Here is a 17,625-nt window from a genome sequence, read left to right as displayed (position 1 = left end):
TTAGAGTAAAATTGGGAGAAAACTTGGATAATATCTTTATCTGAAAGTGTTCTATTCCCTCTATGATCTTACTACAACCTTATCTTTTTCCTTTTTGAGTTTAAGATAAGATGCTAAAGATTTACTAGTTTTATTCGAGAATTTATATATATTTGCTTCATATTTCAGTAAGTTGGCACATGAGTACTGCGTAATAACTTTTTTATATTGGAATCTTAATTTAAGAAAGTCTTTGAGAATGGAAGCAGAGTTTGTACGTGTAAATTGAGTTCTAAGGGGTTTGAGGTGTCTGAGTATGGTATCCGATTCTTGCTTGAATTTTTTCTTTTTATTAGCAACAAAGGATATGATTTGGCCTCTGAGAACAGCTGTATAGCATTCCCAATTGTTAGTAATAGATGTGTCCTGATTTAAATTTTCTAAGAAATAATTGTTGTTCTGCTGTGTACTAAAGGATGCAAATGATTAATCACTCAACAGATTACATTGATTCTCCATCTATTGGAATTATGGGAATTCTGTGGGGATGCAAGTTGGAGGTATACTGGGGTGTGATCTGGGATTGTTATGGATTCTATTTGGCAGTAAGAAGTAGATTAACCATAGATTTGGAAATGAAGATGTAATCTAGTCGTGAGAAGGAGTTGTGGGGAGTGGAAAAGAAGGTACATTCATAATCAATAGGGTGAGTGATACGCCATGCATCATTAAGACCTAACTGTGATACAAAAAAAGTAAATTGTGTATGAGAGTTGATGTTTTTGAAGCGTACACTGGATTTCCTATCAAGGAAAGGGTCCTTAATCTTATTACTAATTTCTAAATTGCCGCCAAAAGGAAGGGTCTGCAGATGTAGGACCATATGTATTCAGAACAGTATACTCCTTAGACTCAACTAAGATCTTGAGTAGTATCTATCTACCCGAATTGTCGGATTAATTAGCTATCACTTTGCATTTAAAAGCCTTATTAATAAGTGTAATAACACCATTCTTTTTACCATTTGCTGCACTGTAGAAGACCTGACCCACCCAATGAAGTTTGGGTGTAGCTGCTTCTTCATTTGAGAGATGTGATTCTTGAATACAGGCAATTGATGGCTTTGTTCTATTAAGATGAGATAGCACGTTTTGTCTCTTGATTGGATTATGTAATCCTTTTAACGTTCCAAGAGGTTATGTTAAGTGATATAGGTTAGGAATACGTGAGCACTAAATGCACAAAGCATATGAAAGAAAAAAAAAGGTATTTGCTAATAAAGTAGAACTTGTCAAGGCATACCTGTTGGAGCAATTGAGCAGTCTACCAGTAGGATAGATAAATAGAGACCTGCATAATGGTTGGAAACATAAAAGGAGTGAAACAAAAGGGGGAAGGTGGGATGAACAATGAAAACATGGAATTTGGTAATACTGAAATATGCCCAAAAAAAACTATAGATAGGACTGTGGCTAACAGGAAACAGCCACACCAATCCATGTTAGAAATATGATGAGTTGGGGGTGGAGAACCAGTTGAAATGAGGCACGCCCATCTCCACTCCGGTGGAAGTTCATCAGCGAGAGTTCAATATTCAGCGCAATAGATGTAGCAATATCATTCATGTAGGGGGTCTTGATGTATCCATATCATCCCTATTTGAATATAGTGTCTTATGTCTGTTGGATTCTGGAAAGTATAGGTATGCCCATTAAGGGGGACTTTGACAATAGCTGAATGGATAATTCCATATCTGGCATGTAACTGTCTAAGGGCTGGTCTAAAGGTGAGCAGTTCCTTTCTTCTTGCTGCAGAAGCATTGGAGACATCTTGTGAAATAAAAATGTTCTTGTCTTCCCAAGACAGCTGCTTGATTTGTTTAACTTTCTCCATTACGAGAGTGATGTGAGTGTAATCCAGGAGAGCTAGTATGAGAGTTATGGGTAGGCCTGTAGAGTTTTGGACCAAATTGATTGGTCCAACCCGATGTTTTTTTTTGGCTTTTGAGATGCACTAATGCTAATGGTAAGTAAAGTATCTGAGGTAAAAAGGCATACAAGAATGAAATAGGATTATCCTTTTCTATTCCCTCCAGAAGGCCGACAATACGTATATTATTTCTCCTATTTCTGTTTTCAAGATTCTCAGCCTGTTTTTGAAGGGATGTGATGGTGGTTTCCAGAGTGATTACTCTATTTGTGATGTCTTCAGCATCACTAACACGCCTTTGCACCTCATTCATTCGAGATTAAAATATGGACCATTCATTATCAAGCTTTTTCAATTTAGCATTCGTACCCTCCATGAATGGTTTCAGAGCTCTTATTTCCAATAAAAGAGTTTACATGATGGGATCCAAGGTGTCTTCTTTAGGTGTAGGAGAGTCACTCTTCTGCGTCTTGAGGGCAGTGGGTGACGACGAGTATGTTTCTTTTGTCTGTCCTTTCTTGGATGCCATAATGCACAAAACTGTATATGAAAGCGGGTATGGGATTCACAGTTTTATTTACTTAGAGATTGCAAGAAGGTGTTGTTCATCCACCAGCATACCCGTGTAATAGTCCTTGAGCGCAGAAGTTTTATTCATTTGCATAAGGTAGTGCTTAGAAAAATATTATAAGATGTGTAGAGCACTCATTTTATGACGTGACTTAAGCAAGAGAAAATAGAACTAGTTCTACCTCAAAAAACAGTCAGTTGGCAGGCAAACCCTTCAAAAGGGGGAGATTCAGGTAATTAAGTCCTTGAAAAGGCTCAAAATATTTCTAAAACAGGATAAACACTGGTAGCAGGATTTTTGTACAAAAAATAACCTGTGTTGCATAAGAAACATTGTTACCCGCATAAGGCGTGCTTCCCACGCCGCCGAGCCCAAGTAGCTGACAGGAGACGCCGGCTGCTTCTATCATGGGATGATGCAGCTGCAGGCCTGGCCCACCAAAGGCTCCAGATGAGTTCTCGAGGCAAAACAGAGCTCCTCCAAACCAGCCACAGGCCCCCAGAAAGTTCTGCAATACACACGCAGACCGCTACAAAAGGATATTTGAAGTAAGAATAGGGGGGAAAAATGTATTATTATGCCACCGGAGCAGAGCGCCACAACTAGATGGCCATTTCAGTCTAAAGAAAATCGACATGTCTTGAACACATACATCATTTGACGAGGGTCTCCACCATCAACATGGCGTTGCCTGGTCTAGTCAGTGTATAGTAAGAGAAATGAGGATCAATGTTCTGCCTCATCCTGACTGTTGCCAAATTGCTAGTACGAAAAGTCTAACTTTCTGTGCCTCTGCATTTTATCAGCTGGCTAAATGTTTCTGACCCAATTATTCCTCATTTGCATGCACAGCCATGTACAAAAGATCTCTCTTCATACTGGGATACCCAGAAGTCAAAAGGGTAATAGGAGATTTCACTTACGCCAACACAAACAGGTTTCAAAATCAGCAATCAGAAAAAGTATTGTGATAAAGCGCTTCTGTTTCTTTGATATTTTGACTTCATGAACCATAATGTTGCCTACGCGTTTAAAGAGGGGACGTCTTCCCTGATTTCAAACAGGTATCTGTGATACAGAAAGGGCATAAACTTACTAAATAAGTGGGGATTTGGGATTGATGGAGTGCTTACTATTGTGTCAAATGGTCAGCACCAGGCTATGCTTCAAAGCAGGGCGATGGTAATAGAGTGAACTTGGAGCAGTACTAAAAATGTACCTTCCCTGAAATGGTTCAGAAATCACATGGGTGCAGGACCCCAAAACGTTATGAATACAATTAAGGCTCGGAGCTCAGTTGGATTCTGCTGATGACTAGGCTAAATGTGCTGCCCTTGAAAGGCTGGTATGGCTTGGCTGGACACTAATATAAAAAGTTCATCTGGGTCAGGCTGGGATGAAGACATTGTGCATGTTTTATTGATTTGTAAGCATGTTTCAGACTTGAGGAAGAAATGGATTTGTCCCTATGTTATTAGAAACAACATAAGGTATTGTTCGGACGCTGCGTCAATGATTGTTAATCGTAATGGCCCTCGTTTTTTGCAAGATGTGAAGTTTATCAAAGCTGTTTTTACCAGATACCTAAGAGTGTTATTAAGTATTTTCATGCAAGGTATGTGTGTGATTGTTTTACTGTATGTCTTAACGGAATCGTGCTTGGCTCCGGAGGATAGCTCAGGGGCAACATGCTCACCTTGCAAGCAAGACGACACGGAGCACCACAGATTCGATCCCAGGTCCGCGCTTAGATACCTCCAGGTATTAAGCGCATTACCAATAACCTATCATATCAATATAATTCTGAAGAACATCGTGAACAGGCTTTGACTTTTGGACACTTGTGAACTTTATGGAGAATACCATAATATTATTATTCTCCATTAAAAAGAAAGAGGAACATTCTTAATTCATGGTGTCAAAGCCCGTGCTTAACTGGGCATGGAGTTGTGTTGCCTGGTGTCATGTCATGTTTGGATGATGGCAGCTTAGTTGTAGGTTTTGCTCCCTGGTCCTGCCACATTTTGGAGTAGGGGTGGAGTTTGTTAGGCCGGATGGCCTAATGAAGGAGGATGCGACACTGGGGAGGATCATACACCTTCTGTATTCAAACTTATGCTACGTACTGGACTTTCCCTTTTCTCCTCCCCACTCCCACGCCATTACCAACGTGGTCTCTGTCTCCCCCTTAAAGGGGCAAAGTCTTTTAACATCACCCCTGCACAAATGTCTTGACGTCCACCTAGCACTCTTCAACTAAGCGGAGTGGTCTTCTGATGTTCCGGTAAGGCCTCTCACACCTCTCGTCACCCATTAGCAGCCCTGTTGTTTCTGCGGGCCCCGCCTCTTGATGGTGGGTTCCTTCTGAGAGAATCCACGGGTTTTCCCTGGGTTCTCAAGGTTCAGGGTCAGGATCAGGCAGTGGAGGTCTTTCATCCTCTCTCTTTATGAAGTGATTAAATTGTGAAGTGTTTCTTGGTATTTCTTTGTTCGCGTTCTAAGCCGTCACCATGGTGCCCTTAATGGCTGTGATATTGAGTGGCTACGGTGCAAAGCAGGCATCTGTTTGCTTGGAGGTTGCTTGCACCAGCACTTCGTCTCCTACTTGGAACTCCTTGGGCCTGGCACCTCGTCTCATGTCTGTCTCCGCCCGTGCCTTCTCTTTTCGCTCAGTGCCCCTTCTTATGACCCCGGATCGGTCTCCTGCTGGGTCATGGTGTTTCTCACGATGCGGGTGCGGACCTCATATCAGGCCGCCGGTGACTGCTCGTTGTGTAGCAGAGGCACAGCGTAATGTTGGCGGGAACGCCAGCGGTGGAGGAGGAGGAGGCACCCACCTGACAGATGTACATGCGTTTTCAGGCTCCTGTACATGGAGTGGGTGTCCAGTCAACTCGTCGAAAAAAAAACTGGTCGACTGAAATTTGGTCGACGCAATTTGGTCGAAAACCAAATGGTCGAATTTTTTTTTTTATTTATATATTTATTTTGCGGGTTTTCGTTTAGTTAAAAAAGGGGTTTTTAGAGAAAAAAAGGGGGTTGGGGGGGACCCCCCCAAAAAAAAAAAAAAAGGGTTAAAATAAAAAAAAAAAAAAATTCGACCATTTGGTTTTCGACCAAATTGGTTCGACCATTTGTCTGGTCGACCAATTTTTTTCGACGAAATGTCTGGCAACCCATGGAGTGATGGACGGCCGCTGGCGGACTGCCACGCGGCTTGGTACTGCTGTGTGTGTGCTGCACACACACAGCGTGGAGCAGCTGGATTACTCCTTTCGTGGGACCCGAAGTCGGGTGACTTGGGGCTTGGCGGGATTGCTGGCGCATAGGAAGGAACGTGCGTTGGAGTCGCAGCAGAGGAGAATGCTAGAGTTGGACTTGGCGCGGTGGGTTCACCCGCCAACTTGCAATAAGGACTCTGGGACACAGGAGACTGCTTCCTCGCCAGACATCAGAGAGGATTACACACCTTCTTTTTTCAAACGTCTGCTACGTACTGAACTTTCGCTTTTCTCCTCCTCGCTCCCACGTCATTACCCACATGGTCTCTATCTCCCCCTTAAAGGGGCATGGTCTCGTAAAAGAGGTATGGGTGGCTTCTGAGCTCCGGTGTGTTCTTTGGGTGGTTACTCTCAAATTGGTGGCAGTTGAAATCCATTTCTTTAGGTTATGAGGTTGCTTACTGCTGGTATTACCTGCTCTGGGGTTTCAGCATGGTGTGTCAGTGGCCCTGGCATGTGATTCAATTCTCCCTTCCCATATAGCGGTGTACTATTTGATGATGCCTACAAAAGTAGACTTGTGCGTAAGCTTTTAAACAATCTGCATTTACATGATTGAAATGTTTAGTTAGAATATGCTCCTTGTGATCTGTGGCACTTTTGGCAGTACTTTCTGTGTGGTTTGTCTTCTCTCTTTCTCTTTCTTGTTTTCCGGAACACTCCTGCTTTGCTTGCTGCCCTTCTATCGGCAAACCAGATGAACATTCATATTCTGAATCCAGCGGACCTTAGGTAATCTCCTGAACCCAGTAGTCCTGAAGTCATGTTCTGCAACCAACCATCTTGGAGTTACCGCTGCTCTGGGGAGGTTTTTCCAGCAGAGCTGTTCCTCTTTGTGGAGGTGATGCTCCTCTCTTGCATCGTTGTCTGGTTCATCTGTGCCCAGAAAACTGCACAGTGGCAATCAAGATGGTTCCCTTTGCAAAACTGGATGAAGGAGATGAGCACACGATAATCACAATGCCAGCTGATAAAAGCGTTGGTAAGGTGGTGACGAACACTTTTGACTAAAAGGCAGAAGCATTACACATTCTTAAAGAAAGAGAACCTTACCTACCACCATTGAAATCGCATTAAAGCGCTCAATGTGGAGGCACACATGCCAGGATGTATTAGTATGTGAGAATGACAATATCTATGTCAAGAGCATCCAATAATACTAGCATTATGCATTGTTCGAGAAATCCAAAAGATCCCATTAAGCCAACAAATAAACACATTTTATTTTCCATCTATAGATTTTAGAGCAAGTGCCAACTTGAGCTGATCATGTTAACTGACTTTAAAGTAGAATGGGCTCACTTGGCATTAACTGAAAATGTTGTATTATTCTATAAACTAGTCAAGGCAACGAGCATGGGACCCAACTTTGCCCTGATTTGGCCAAGTTTGAAAATACTTGTATCTGTGGTACAGACAAACAATGAATATACATATGCTCTTATGGCGGCAATACACTGATGACCTTACACACCTTCCATGACTGGCTCATCTGAAAGGGTAGACATTTTACAATCTGCAGTGACAAGCTGAGATTTGCATTCCAAAACATTCATGGTTTCGTTGGAGAACGACTGTACAAAGAACTATTAAGGAAACCAACCAATAAAAACAAGTTGTTGCCCTATACCAGTTATCAGCCATAGGACTGAATAGTAGTTTATGAATAGTTTCTGTAAATGAGGGGAAACGGGCCCAGTGGTTTATGTGACAACATATGGGCCACTCAGCAACCCAATTAAACATTGGTTACACAACTTGGCATTTAATAAAGAAGCAGTGGACAAAACCTCCTTTTACCTTTAAGAATGGTGGAAATCTGGAACAGGCATTGTAAGATCTTGTAAATAACTGCCATTTGGTGCCATCCTCCAGTTATAGAACAATGTAAGTCCTGAAAATGTGCATCATTCCCCTTCACTTAGACACCCAAACACTAACACTGAGCAGTGAAAATATGCACTCAAATGTAAGTGGAATTTGCTGTATATTGGCAAACCTCAGTGTCGAACAAGACAGGTATTTTCCAAGCACATCGTGCATAAGGAACACTTTACCAGAAGAACCGTGGGTTGAGTATTTTGAAAAGGCTGGACGTACATCTGATAAAATATTCTGGTTTCCCTTACAGCAAATTAACCCATATCCCAGCAAACGCAAGAATATTGCCCACCCATCTAAAGCAAAAATGCATACCGCATTGGATACCCTGAGCTATGCCCTAAATATGTGCATTGAGCAGAATAGCTTCACTGAAGGTAAGTGCAGAGTAGAGTCTAACGGTACTGTCACCAAAATGATTGTATTGACGTCCGTCAGACAGGGTTCCACCTTACCCTTGATCCAGGGCAAAATGTGGTCCATTTTATAGGCAGAAGTTAGCCATGATTGGGTTTTGCGAAGACTGAGAGTAGCTGTGTGAAGTCCGATAGTAACTGTGCCTTAGCATTTGTAACATGGACTGGCGAAGGAGTCTCTATTATAGCCTTATAGACTGAAGGAGGGGTAATCCTTGCAGGATAATCACCCACATCCAAGTTATGGACCGCAGCAAAGTAGAGGGTCATATGCTGGAAAACGGTCATTATCCCAAACGATAATGACCAGTCCTGAGGTCTATCAGGTTATTAGCACATGGTTGTAGTAGGTTTTGGTGTTAAGGTAAAAAGAAAATACTTTAATAGTGAGAAAAGTAAATAGACAAACTGAGTTTGTCAATTAAATGTGGTTTTATTTTGTAGTATGTAAATAACATGGTTATCTTCAAAGGTTAAACATTTTTATTGAAACTTGGTAGAACTGGAACAGGTTTAACATGAGTATGCATAAGGTGTCATGTAAAAATGCCTGGTTTCTCTACAGGAATTTGAAAGCATTTTCCAATCTGTTCTCTATGTCTTTCATTAAACAGCATGTTGCAGCAAAAGAGAAGATCCTCCCAGAGAGGAAGTGTCTTGTTGGAAAAAAATGTCGTCTGGAAATTGCATCATTGGTTACCTGTCGGCTTCTGGAGACAGAATATTCAGAATGCAGTAAATACCATTGGTTATTGACTGTATTCTAAACATTCTGATCCGCTAAACCTGATTCATATGTAGATGGCAAGAGGCAGGAGCTGGCTCAGGATTTTCATGTGAACTGTGGACGAGTGAAGAGATCAGGGATTCTTTCATGCCCTTACTGTATTTACTCCTGATGCAACTGGTCTTCCACATGCCTCTTCCATGCATCCTTAAACGTAATGAGCCTGTCTCGTGCTATGGTATGGTCCATATGCTGCTGAAAACGGCCCTACTTGATTTTAAAGAGTAGTTTGATGAATGACACCAAGATTAATTCAGTGTTCCCCGCCATCGCCATACAAGATGAAAGCAGTTGTCTTACCAGTTGCGGTGGGCCTGTATTACCAGTTACTGTAAGTCATGGTTTCGAGATATGTTGAACAATTCAATTTTTCCATTTCAATGGGTGCACCAGTGGCAGCACCTCAACCTAGGATGAAGCACAGAGGCTAACAATAAACAGACATTTGAAATGTCTATTGGATGTTAACCTTGTTATTAATTACAATTATTTACCATCCACCACAGTGCTCTATTAACTTCCCCAATCACCTAGCTGAAGCCATTTTGCCACGCATGCAACCTAATAGCCCTCTCTAAATTCTTGGTAATTTCAATCTTGTTAACAACGACCCCTTAGATGACTCAACCTACCAAATAAAAGAGTTATTTACCTGTCTAGGATTCAAATGTATGACCACAGGAGCTAATTATAATAAAGGTTGTTCTATCGATTGGGTTATCTCAAGGAACATCTATATTAACTATTAACTATCATAGTCTTATTAGGTCATTGACCTTCACTAACCCCGAACAGGGCAATATTAATATTCATTATAGGATCAATAAATAGTCCTTAATGCACAGTCCTTAACAATTATAATAATTTTTTAATATATAGCATTTTCATCTAAAGCTCTTTACATAGGACATATTTAGATATATTACTATTATTACCCAATTGCAATTGGTACTCATTTATTGACCTCGGAAGAAGAAAGGCTGAATTGGCCTTGCCAGGATTTGAACCTGCAACCTGTAAATCTAACACAGATCACAGCAAGTAATGTTTTGCCACCTGAGCAGCTTCCTTATGTTGCTGGACCTATCTGCCTCCTTTATCTTGGTTGACCATAGTGTTCTGGTCACCAGGTTGGAGGAGGTGGCGGGTTTTGCGACGTTGGCAGCCTGTTGGGTTAAATCATTTTTTGAGTGGAGAGTAAGCAGCGACTGAGGAAGATGCTATGGAGTTGACCCAACGAGTTCCTCAGGGAGCCTGCCTTTCTCCTATATTTTACAACCTTTTCACGGTACCGTTTTTGGACTTTCTGAAAACTAATGGCATTGAATTCACGAATTACGCTGGTGACACTCAATGTGTCATCCTCTTACTGGTGTCTTCTCAGCTGATGAAATAAACATTAATATGATTTAACAGTTCATGCAAAAATGGATGTGTGCCAATGGCCTAGCACTCAATGCAAGTACAACCGAGCTGATGCTCGTAGGAACTAAGGCAAAAACTTGCAAATTGGATAGACAATGACCACAACTCCAAATTGGAGGGTGTAGTATTGAGATAAAGAAAAAGGTTAAGACTCTGGGGGTCTTGTTAGACTGCAAACTAGATATGAAAGCTCAGGTCAGCAGCCTGGTAGCATCCTCAGCATATTATGTTAAACTTATATCTCATGCCCATCCTTTCCTTTCGAGAGCTATTAGGGAATCCCTTGCATGTGCCCTTATAAGTTCAAGAATAGATTACTGCAGTGGCCTTTTGATTGGCCTTCCAAATTGCGAATTGAAGAGACAGCAAGTAATGCAAAATAACATGGTTAGAGTTGTGATGGACCGTAAGAGATCAGATCATATTTCAGATGCAAGAAGGGACCTTCACTGGCTTCCTATGAAGGAAAGAATTCTCTTCTGGCTATTGGTGATCTCATTTAATTGTATGCATAATGCTGGGCCAAGGTATCTCACAGATGTAATGGTACATAAAGCCATCAAATACAATCTGAGATCAATCAATGGCTCTCTGTTAAACATTCCTGCTTGTAGACTTACAAAAGCTAAAACAGGAGCCTTCTACTCAATGGCACCTATTTCATGGAATGAACTAGCCACCAATCTAAGAGCACAAACCTCCATCAGAGTCTTCAGAAAGGGCCTGAAAACACTTATTTTTTATTAAATGCTTATGCCTAGACGTCAGATCTCTCTGCTTTCTGCTTTTTGTCATCGTCTGTTATTTGTTTTTCTGTTGTTATGTCCATGTGTTGTTCTAGCTAGCGCCCATAAGCTTCCGGGTCAGTGGCTGTGCTATATAAGTAATTAATAATAATGATAATAATAATGAGCCATCTTCGCGGCTTACCACATTTTAATTAAGTTTACTAAAATTGTAAAGTTTTGTAAAGTACTTACCTGTTTGAAGAAACTTGTTAACCATTCTTTCCCTCCCTAACCTTTCCCTTTTTCCACAGCTCCAGTATTGCATTTAAGTGTAAAGTGATATATCAATGCCCACAGTGTCCTAACTATTGAAGTCACCTCAGGGTATAGGAAGTGTGTGTGTGAAATCCCAAAAGGGTATCTACTTACTTAAATGAAACTGAAGGAGTGTATTTGATTGTTGCCAATTGACCCCTTATAAAGAAGGCTTATTTTAAAGCTGACTGTTAAATTAATAAATAACTATTTAATCAAGAAACCTTTAGTATAAGTGTTATTTCAATACATGTCACTGTGAATCTCTATGTTGCAAACCTACAGCTCACATTGACCCCTCTTCAGATAAGCCTGGCTGCTCAGTCACTCTACCAACTTGTGTAGTACCGGCCTATACCAACGGTTGGGTTACCTTTTGCAAAAAGGACAAGGCTGGTGTAGTCTCCCACAGGGTTACTATATACAATCTTGCCTAACACTGGTGTCAGGCAGTGAGGATATTGTGTAGAGTTGTTACATTGAGTATTTTGCTTTGCTTGTGTTCAACTAAACCCCCCAGAAGGATAAGATCTATCAGAAAAAGCAATTGTAACATTCCAAATATGGATAACCTCAGTCAGGAAGCCCTGATCATTCTTACAGTAGATCAACTGAAAGAAATGTGTAAAGTCAAGAATCCTACTGTAAAACGAAAGAAAAATGAATTGATTGCAATGTTGTTTAATCACCAAAGTTTGGGTATTAGGCCTGTAACACCCACTAATCCAAGAAACATAGAAAATGAAGATGAGGATGACAGTTCGTAGTCTAACTCCATTGTACCAGAGGAGTCAGAGGAAGTAGAGGAGTCTCAAATTAGAAACCCCTCTTTGTCACAGCCTGCCATTTTGCCTCAACCCATTTCCACTGGGACCCCACAAGGCCCAACATTGAGCAAGAATATGTTTCGCGTGAGACAATGAAACTGGAATTGGAATTCAAAAAGTTGAAAGCTCAAAATGAAGCCAAACATCAGGACATCAAACTCAGGGAAATGGAAATGCAGCATTCTCTTGATTTGAAAAGATTGTCTCTTGAAACTGCTTCCCTCCCAGGGTCCTCTAGGTCTCCAAGTCCCAAGAGGCCTTGCCTGCCCAAAGAAGCAGTGAGTATGGATGATATGAAACTTGATATGTTGGATTGGTTGAGTGCTTTTGAATACAATCATGGGATTTTGGGTCTCAAAGACCCGAGGAGGAAACCCCTCCTCCGCCTGTGCATGCTGCCCCTCCTTCATCCACCCCCCACCCTCTTTCTCATCCTTTCCTCTTTTCTCCCATGATGAGTTCACTAGACAAGTCTGATCTATGACAAACTCGTCAAAACAGCTTCATCCCTGTTCCTCTAAAACCATCAAGGACACATTGATACCCTTGCTCCGGCCCTTGCTGATTTTTGCAACCTCTCCTTTGCCTCAGCATCCTACCCCTCCACTCTGAAGCACTTCCTTGTTCATCCTCTTCTCAAGCAACCCACAGCTGATCCTTCTTGTCCGGCTAACTATTGCCCAATTTCTATTACTCCCTTTCTGGGCAAACTCCTGGAAAAGCTGGCCATCTCTCAGCTTAACCTTCATTCCGATTCTGTTGGCTGTCTCCATGACCACCAGTCTGGCTTCAGAGGTGCCAAAACCACGGAAACTGCTCTCCTGAACATCCGTGAAGATCTGCTCTCCAACCTTGTCTCTAACATTCCCTCTGTCCTTATCCTACTTGATCTCTCTTCTGCCTTCGACACGGTCAACCATACCATCCTGCTCAACCATCTGCGTGATAGCCTGGGTATCACTGATCAGGCTCTGGCTGACCTCTTTCCTCTCTGATCTACCCTCCCGGGTCCAAGTTGGGTCCTTCCTATCATCTATCTCCCTCTCTACCGGTGGTGTTCCCCAGGGGTCTAACCTCTTGCCCTGGCTTTTCAACCAATACATGGCAACTCTCGCCCACTGCATTGCCGTTTTCTGCTCCAATTTCCAGTGCTATGCTGAAGACACTCAACACATTTTCAGGCTGCCCTTGGCCACCCCCTCTTCTTCTCTCATCTCTGATTGCCTAACTGCCATTCAAGATTGGTGTGCCACAAACTATCTTTGTCTGAATGCCAGCAAGACTGAGATAGTCCTCATTGGCACACCTTCACCATCCTTTCCCCTCACTCTCTGGCCAGCCTTCCTTGGCCCTCCTCCTACCCCTACGTTCAAGGCTAAGAATCTCAGAGTCATCTTTGACTCCACACTTTCCTTCTTCGCCCACATCTCTGATGTCTCTAAAAAGTCAAACTTCCTACTGCACCTCCTCAGAGGTACTCTGCCTTTCCTCTCCTTCCCCCAGAAGCTCACTGTCTCCCAAGCTCTGGTTCTGTCTAGGTTATACTATTGTAACAGCCTCTTTCTAAATCTACCCGCCTCTCCTCTCCGCCCTATGAAACTAATCCAGAACAGGACTGCAAGACTTGTCCTTGGTCTCAAGCCCTGGGATCGTATCTCTCCAGCTCTGAAATCGCTCCCTTGGCTTCCAGTGATGCAAGCATTAAATTCAAAACCCTCTGCATTGTCAACAAGGCTTTCTGGTACCCGGTCCAAAATACCTTCAGCTATCCCTCCGCAAATACCTTGTCTCTCGAGCTCTTCGCTCCTCTACCTCTTACCTCTCAGGGTCAGTCGTTTCTAAAAGAAAAGAGGAAAAGAGCTGGGGTAGATCTCTGTCTTCGGCTGGGGCCTCTCTCTGGAACAGCGTCCCTACCACTCTGAAACTTGAGGACAACCATCTCTGGTTCTGGAAGCATCTCAAGACATTGCTCTTTGCTTCTGCCTTCGCCTCCCCTCACCCCTGCTGATCTGTTATCTTTCGGCACTGTGCACCTGGCCACCCTCTATCTTCTGGGCCGAGGTACCTGCTCACCCTGCCACCCTCCTGCACTGCCTCTGGGACACCCCTTGCAGTGGGGTCTGTATCTGTACCCATACAGCCCCCCCATTTTTCTTCCTGCACTTATTAGACCTACCCTGTCTGCTGCCTTAAACCCAGCACTTGCCACTTCTGGCTGCACAACCACTGTTTGTTGCCTTTATTTTTTATTTATTTATTATTATTTATCTGTTTCACCTTTGCTCCGCACTTTCCACTTCTCCCCCCCTTCCAGGCACTTTTCCCCTCTCCCTCTCCCATGCACTTGCATATTCTCAATGTCACTGGGCCTTGTAAGATCGTTCTTTTGTTCTCCCCGGATCCCCTCCCTTGCTTCTTTCGCGCTCCCAAACACTTATGTATGAGCGCAATAGAAATAAAATATCAATATCAAAGGGAATTATTTAATTCCCTGGCTTTTGTCTAGGCTCCGCCAGAATGCAACTGATGCTATAATGGAGTTGGGTGAACTTGAGAGACAGGAGTATGAAAATGTGAATCTGGCCTTAATTGCCAGAAATGGGAAACACCTTCCCAGTAGCTTAAGAGGTTTAGGACCCTCAAAAAGACTGATGGTACCCCTTGGGCTACCTGGGTCTGTGAATGTTTGAAAAACATAGATGGTTGGATTAAGAGTTACAGAGTTGGTTTGTTTGTTTGTTTATTCACTTATTACGTGCACCAGACCCGGGGGTAATAGGGCGCGACAGTATGAGAATGCAAGGCTTACATAGTTATACAGTAAACTAGTGAACTCCTTTGAAGGAATGGAAAATCTGTTTTTATTAGAATCTATTGTTGATGTCTGCTCTCCTGAGCTGAGACATCACTTGGCTGACTCAAATGAGATGTATCCCAAAATGTTAGCAAAGGCTGCTGACTTGTGGGTTGCCAACACAGCCACTCACAAGGATTCTGGGGCAACTCACAAGAAGGTTGAAGGGATACAGCACAAGAAAGAGGGAAAAGAGCACTCTAATTCAACCATCAAAAAAGGGCCACAAACATAAGAAGGGTAAGCCCCATGGGAAACCAGGCCAGTCTAGTGAAACCTCTGGTGCCAAACCAGAGTGAGTTCAGCAGAAACCCCCATTCCAAAGAACATTTGGTAAATGTTATGCATGCGGGTCAACTGACCATGTGAAAGGGGGTCCCAGATGTAAGGGTATATCTTCAGGGGTCCTCACTGCCTCCTTAGCCTTCATCCCTGAGGGAGAAGTTCATATGACAAGTGGTAACTTTCAAATATTGGCTGAAGAACCAATTGGAGTCTCAGCCAGTGTTTCTTTAGTGTCTGTGGGAACAGCAGAATGTGGTTCAACTCAATTCCAGAGAACACAAAAGAATATTAGAACAGTGTACCTGTCAATGGTCAGGAGACCCCTGCCATTTGCGAAACTGGGACAAGCATTAGAGTGGTTGAAGAAAGCTTTTTGAAACCTGAGGATGTTGCTAAGACACCCAAAGGCCCCACTAAACTTGATGGAGGCCCAATCCAGATGGTTCCAAAACTGCCAGCTCTCATCCAGTGCAATAATAGAACTGTTAGAATGGCTGTCAGTGTACAAAATGAGGTGCCTGGGAGAGTCCTGATGGGGAATGACTTAAAGACTCTTGGAGTTGTAGCAAGCACCCCCAGGCTTCCCAGTAAAAGGAAGCAGGAGAAAACTAGATTGGCCAGAGAGGCAACTTTAGATGACTCTCCGTGGGAAGTTACAGAAGTACCTATAACCCCCAATCTACAGGAAGGATGCCCTTCTAATTCCAGGCCAAAGAAAGAGACAAAGGGGAAACCCAAGGTCTAAGGAAGAGAGAAAGGCATTACACCTGTTCAAAGGAGAAGGACATCCCTGAGAGGACAGTCCAAGGTCACTCCAGTGACCACTCCCCCAGCTGAGGGTGAGTGGGAGGACCAACCAGAAAGTGGTGAAACAGCTACTGGTGAAACAGAGCTCGATGAAGCCCTTCCCTATGTTGGAGATCTGGATCCTAAAGACCACCCCGAGCTGCAGTATTTATTGGCAGAAGGTGGACCCTCTAGGGCAGAATTTAGCAGATGTCAAAGAGAGTGTGCTACTCTTGAATGACTTCACCAACAGGCAGCTTCCCAGCTGAAAGGGCAAGAACCAGGGAAGCATAGCCTCTACTGGGAGGATGGCCTCCTCTACAGTGAGCCTATTGAGCCTACCCCAGGAGACTACAAAAGACGTGTAGTGCCCCAGGTGGCATGACCCCAGTTTCTACACTTAGCCCATGAAATCCCTCTGGCTGGTCACTTAAGCTTTAGGAAGACCAAAGAGAGGATGTCTTTGTATTTCTACTGTCCTAAAATGGGGTCTGATGTAAATCAATTCTGTAGAAGCTGTCACACTTGTCAGACTTCTGGCAAAAGTGGAGCCAATAATGTGGCACCCTTGTGGTGGGAGTTCCTTTTGAGAGGGTAGGGATTGACATTGTTGGTCCCCTTGACCCTCCCACTTCTTTAGGCAACCAATTTATGTTGGTTGTGGTAGACCATGCTACTAGATATCCTGAAGCCATACCTTTGAGGACTGTTACTGCTCAGGCAGTGGCTAAGGCCCTACTTGGTATTTTTACCAGGACTGGTTTTCCTAATCAAGGAAGTGTTGGAGAGTGCTCTTTCCCTCAAGCCAGTAAGGGTCACAGACTATGTGCTAGTTCTCCGAAGGAGAATGGCACAAATTATGACAGAAGCTTCTGATAACTTGAAAGCAGGTCAGGCTCTGGTCAAACATTGGCATGACCAGAAGGCCAACATGATGGAGTTTACTCCAGACCAGCGTGTTCTAGTTATTGTACCTACAAGGCAGAGAGCCTTACAGTACAAATGGATTGGACCCTTCAAGGTTGTGGACAAACTTGGAGAGGTCAATTATTTAGTGGACTTGAGCAATCCCAAGGAGGCCCCTAGGCTCTATCACACTAAAGGCATATGTTTACCAGACCAGAACTAGGAGCTTTGCTTTTAGCCTCTTATCAGAAGGAGGAGGAGAGTGAACCTTTACTGACCTCCTCAGGGGACAGCCTTTAGATGGAAAGATTGAAGGAGTTAATCTCTCTTCAGATCTGACTCTGCAACAACAGGAGAAGTGATAAATTATATTGAATTAGTTTGCCTCCCTGTTTTCACTTACACCAGGCTTGACCCCTTCAGGCCAGCATGATATTCTCACTGGTGAGTGTCTCCCTGTCAAAAGCAGAGGTTACAGAATGTCAGAACATGTAAGAACCCACATAAAGGAAGAGGTCAAGAAGATGCTTGATCTTGGGGTAATAGAACCATCTACCTGTCCATGGGCTAGTCCAGTTGTACTAGTGCCAAAGGCAGGATCCAAAGAGTTGAGATTCTGTGTGGACTATAGAGATCTTAATGCAGTCACCACGAC

This window comes from Ambystoma mexicanum, chromosome 6p (assembly GCF_040938575.1).
Source record: "Ambystoma mexicanum isolate Mex_15411 chromosome 6p, UKY_AmexF1_1, whole genome shotgun sequence".
Lineage (NCBI taxonomy): Eukaryota > Metazoa > Chordata > Amphibia > Caudata > Ambystomatidae > Ambystoma > Ambystoma mexicanum.
This window is presented reverse-complemented; position numbering follows the sequence as displayed.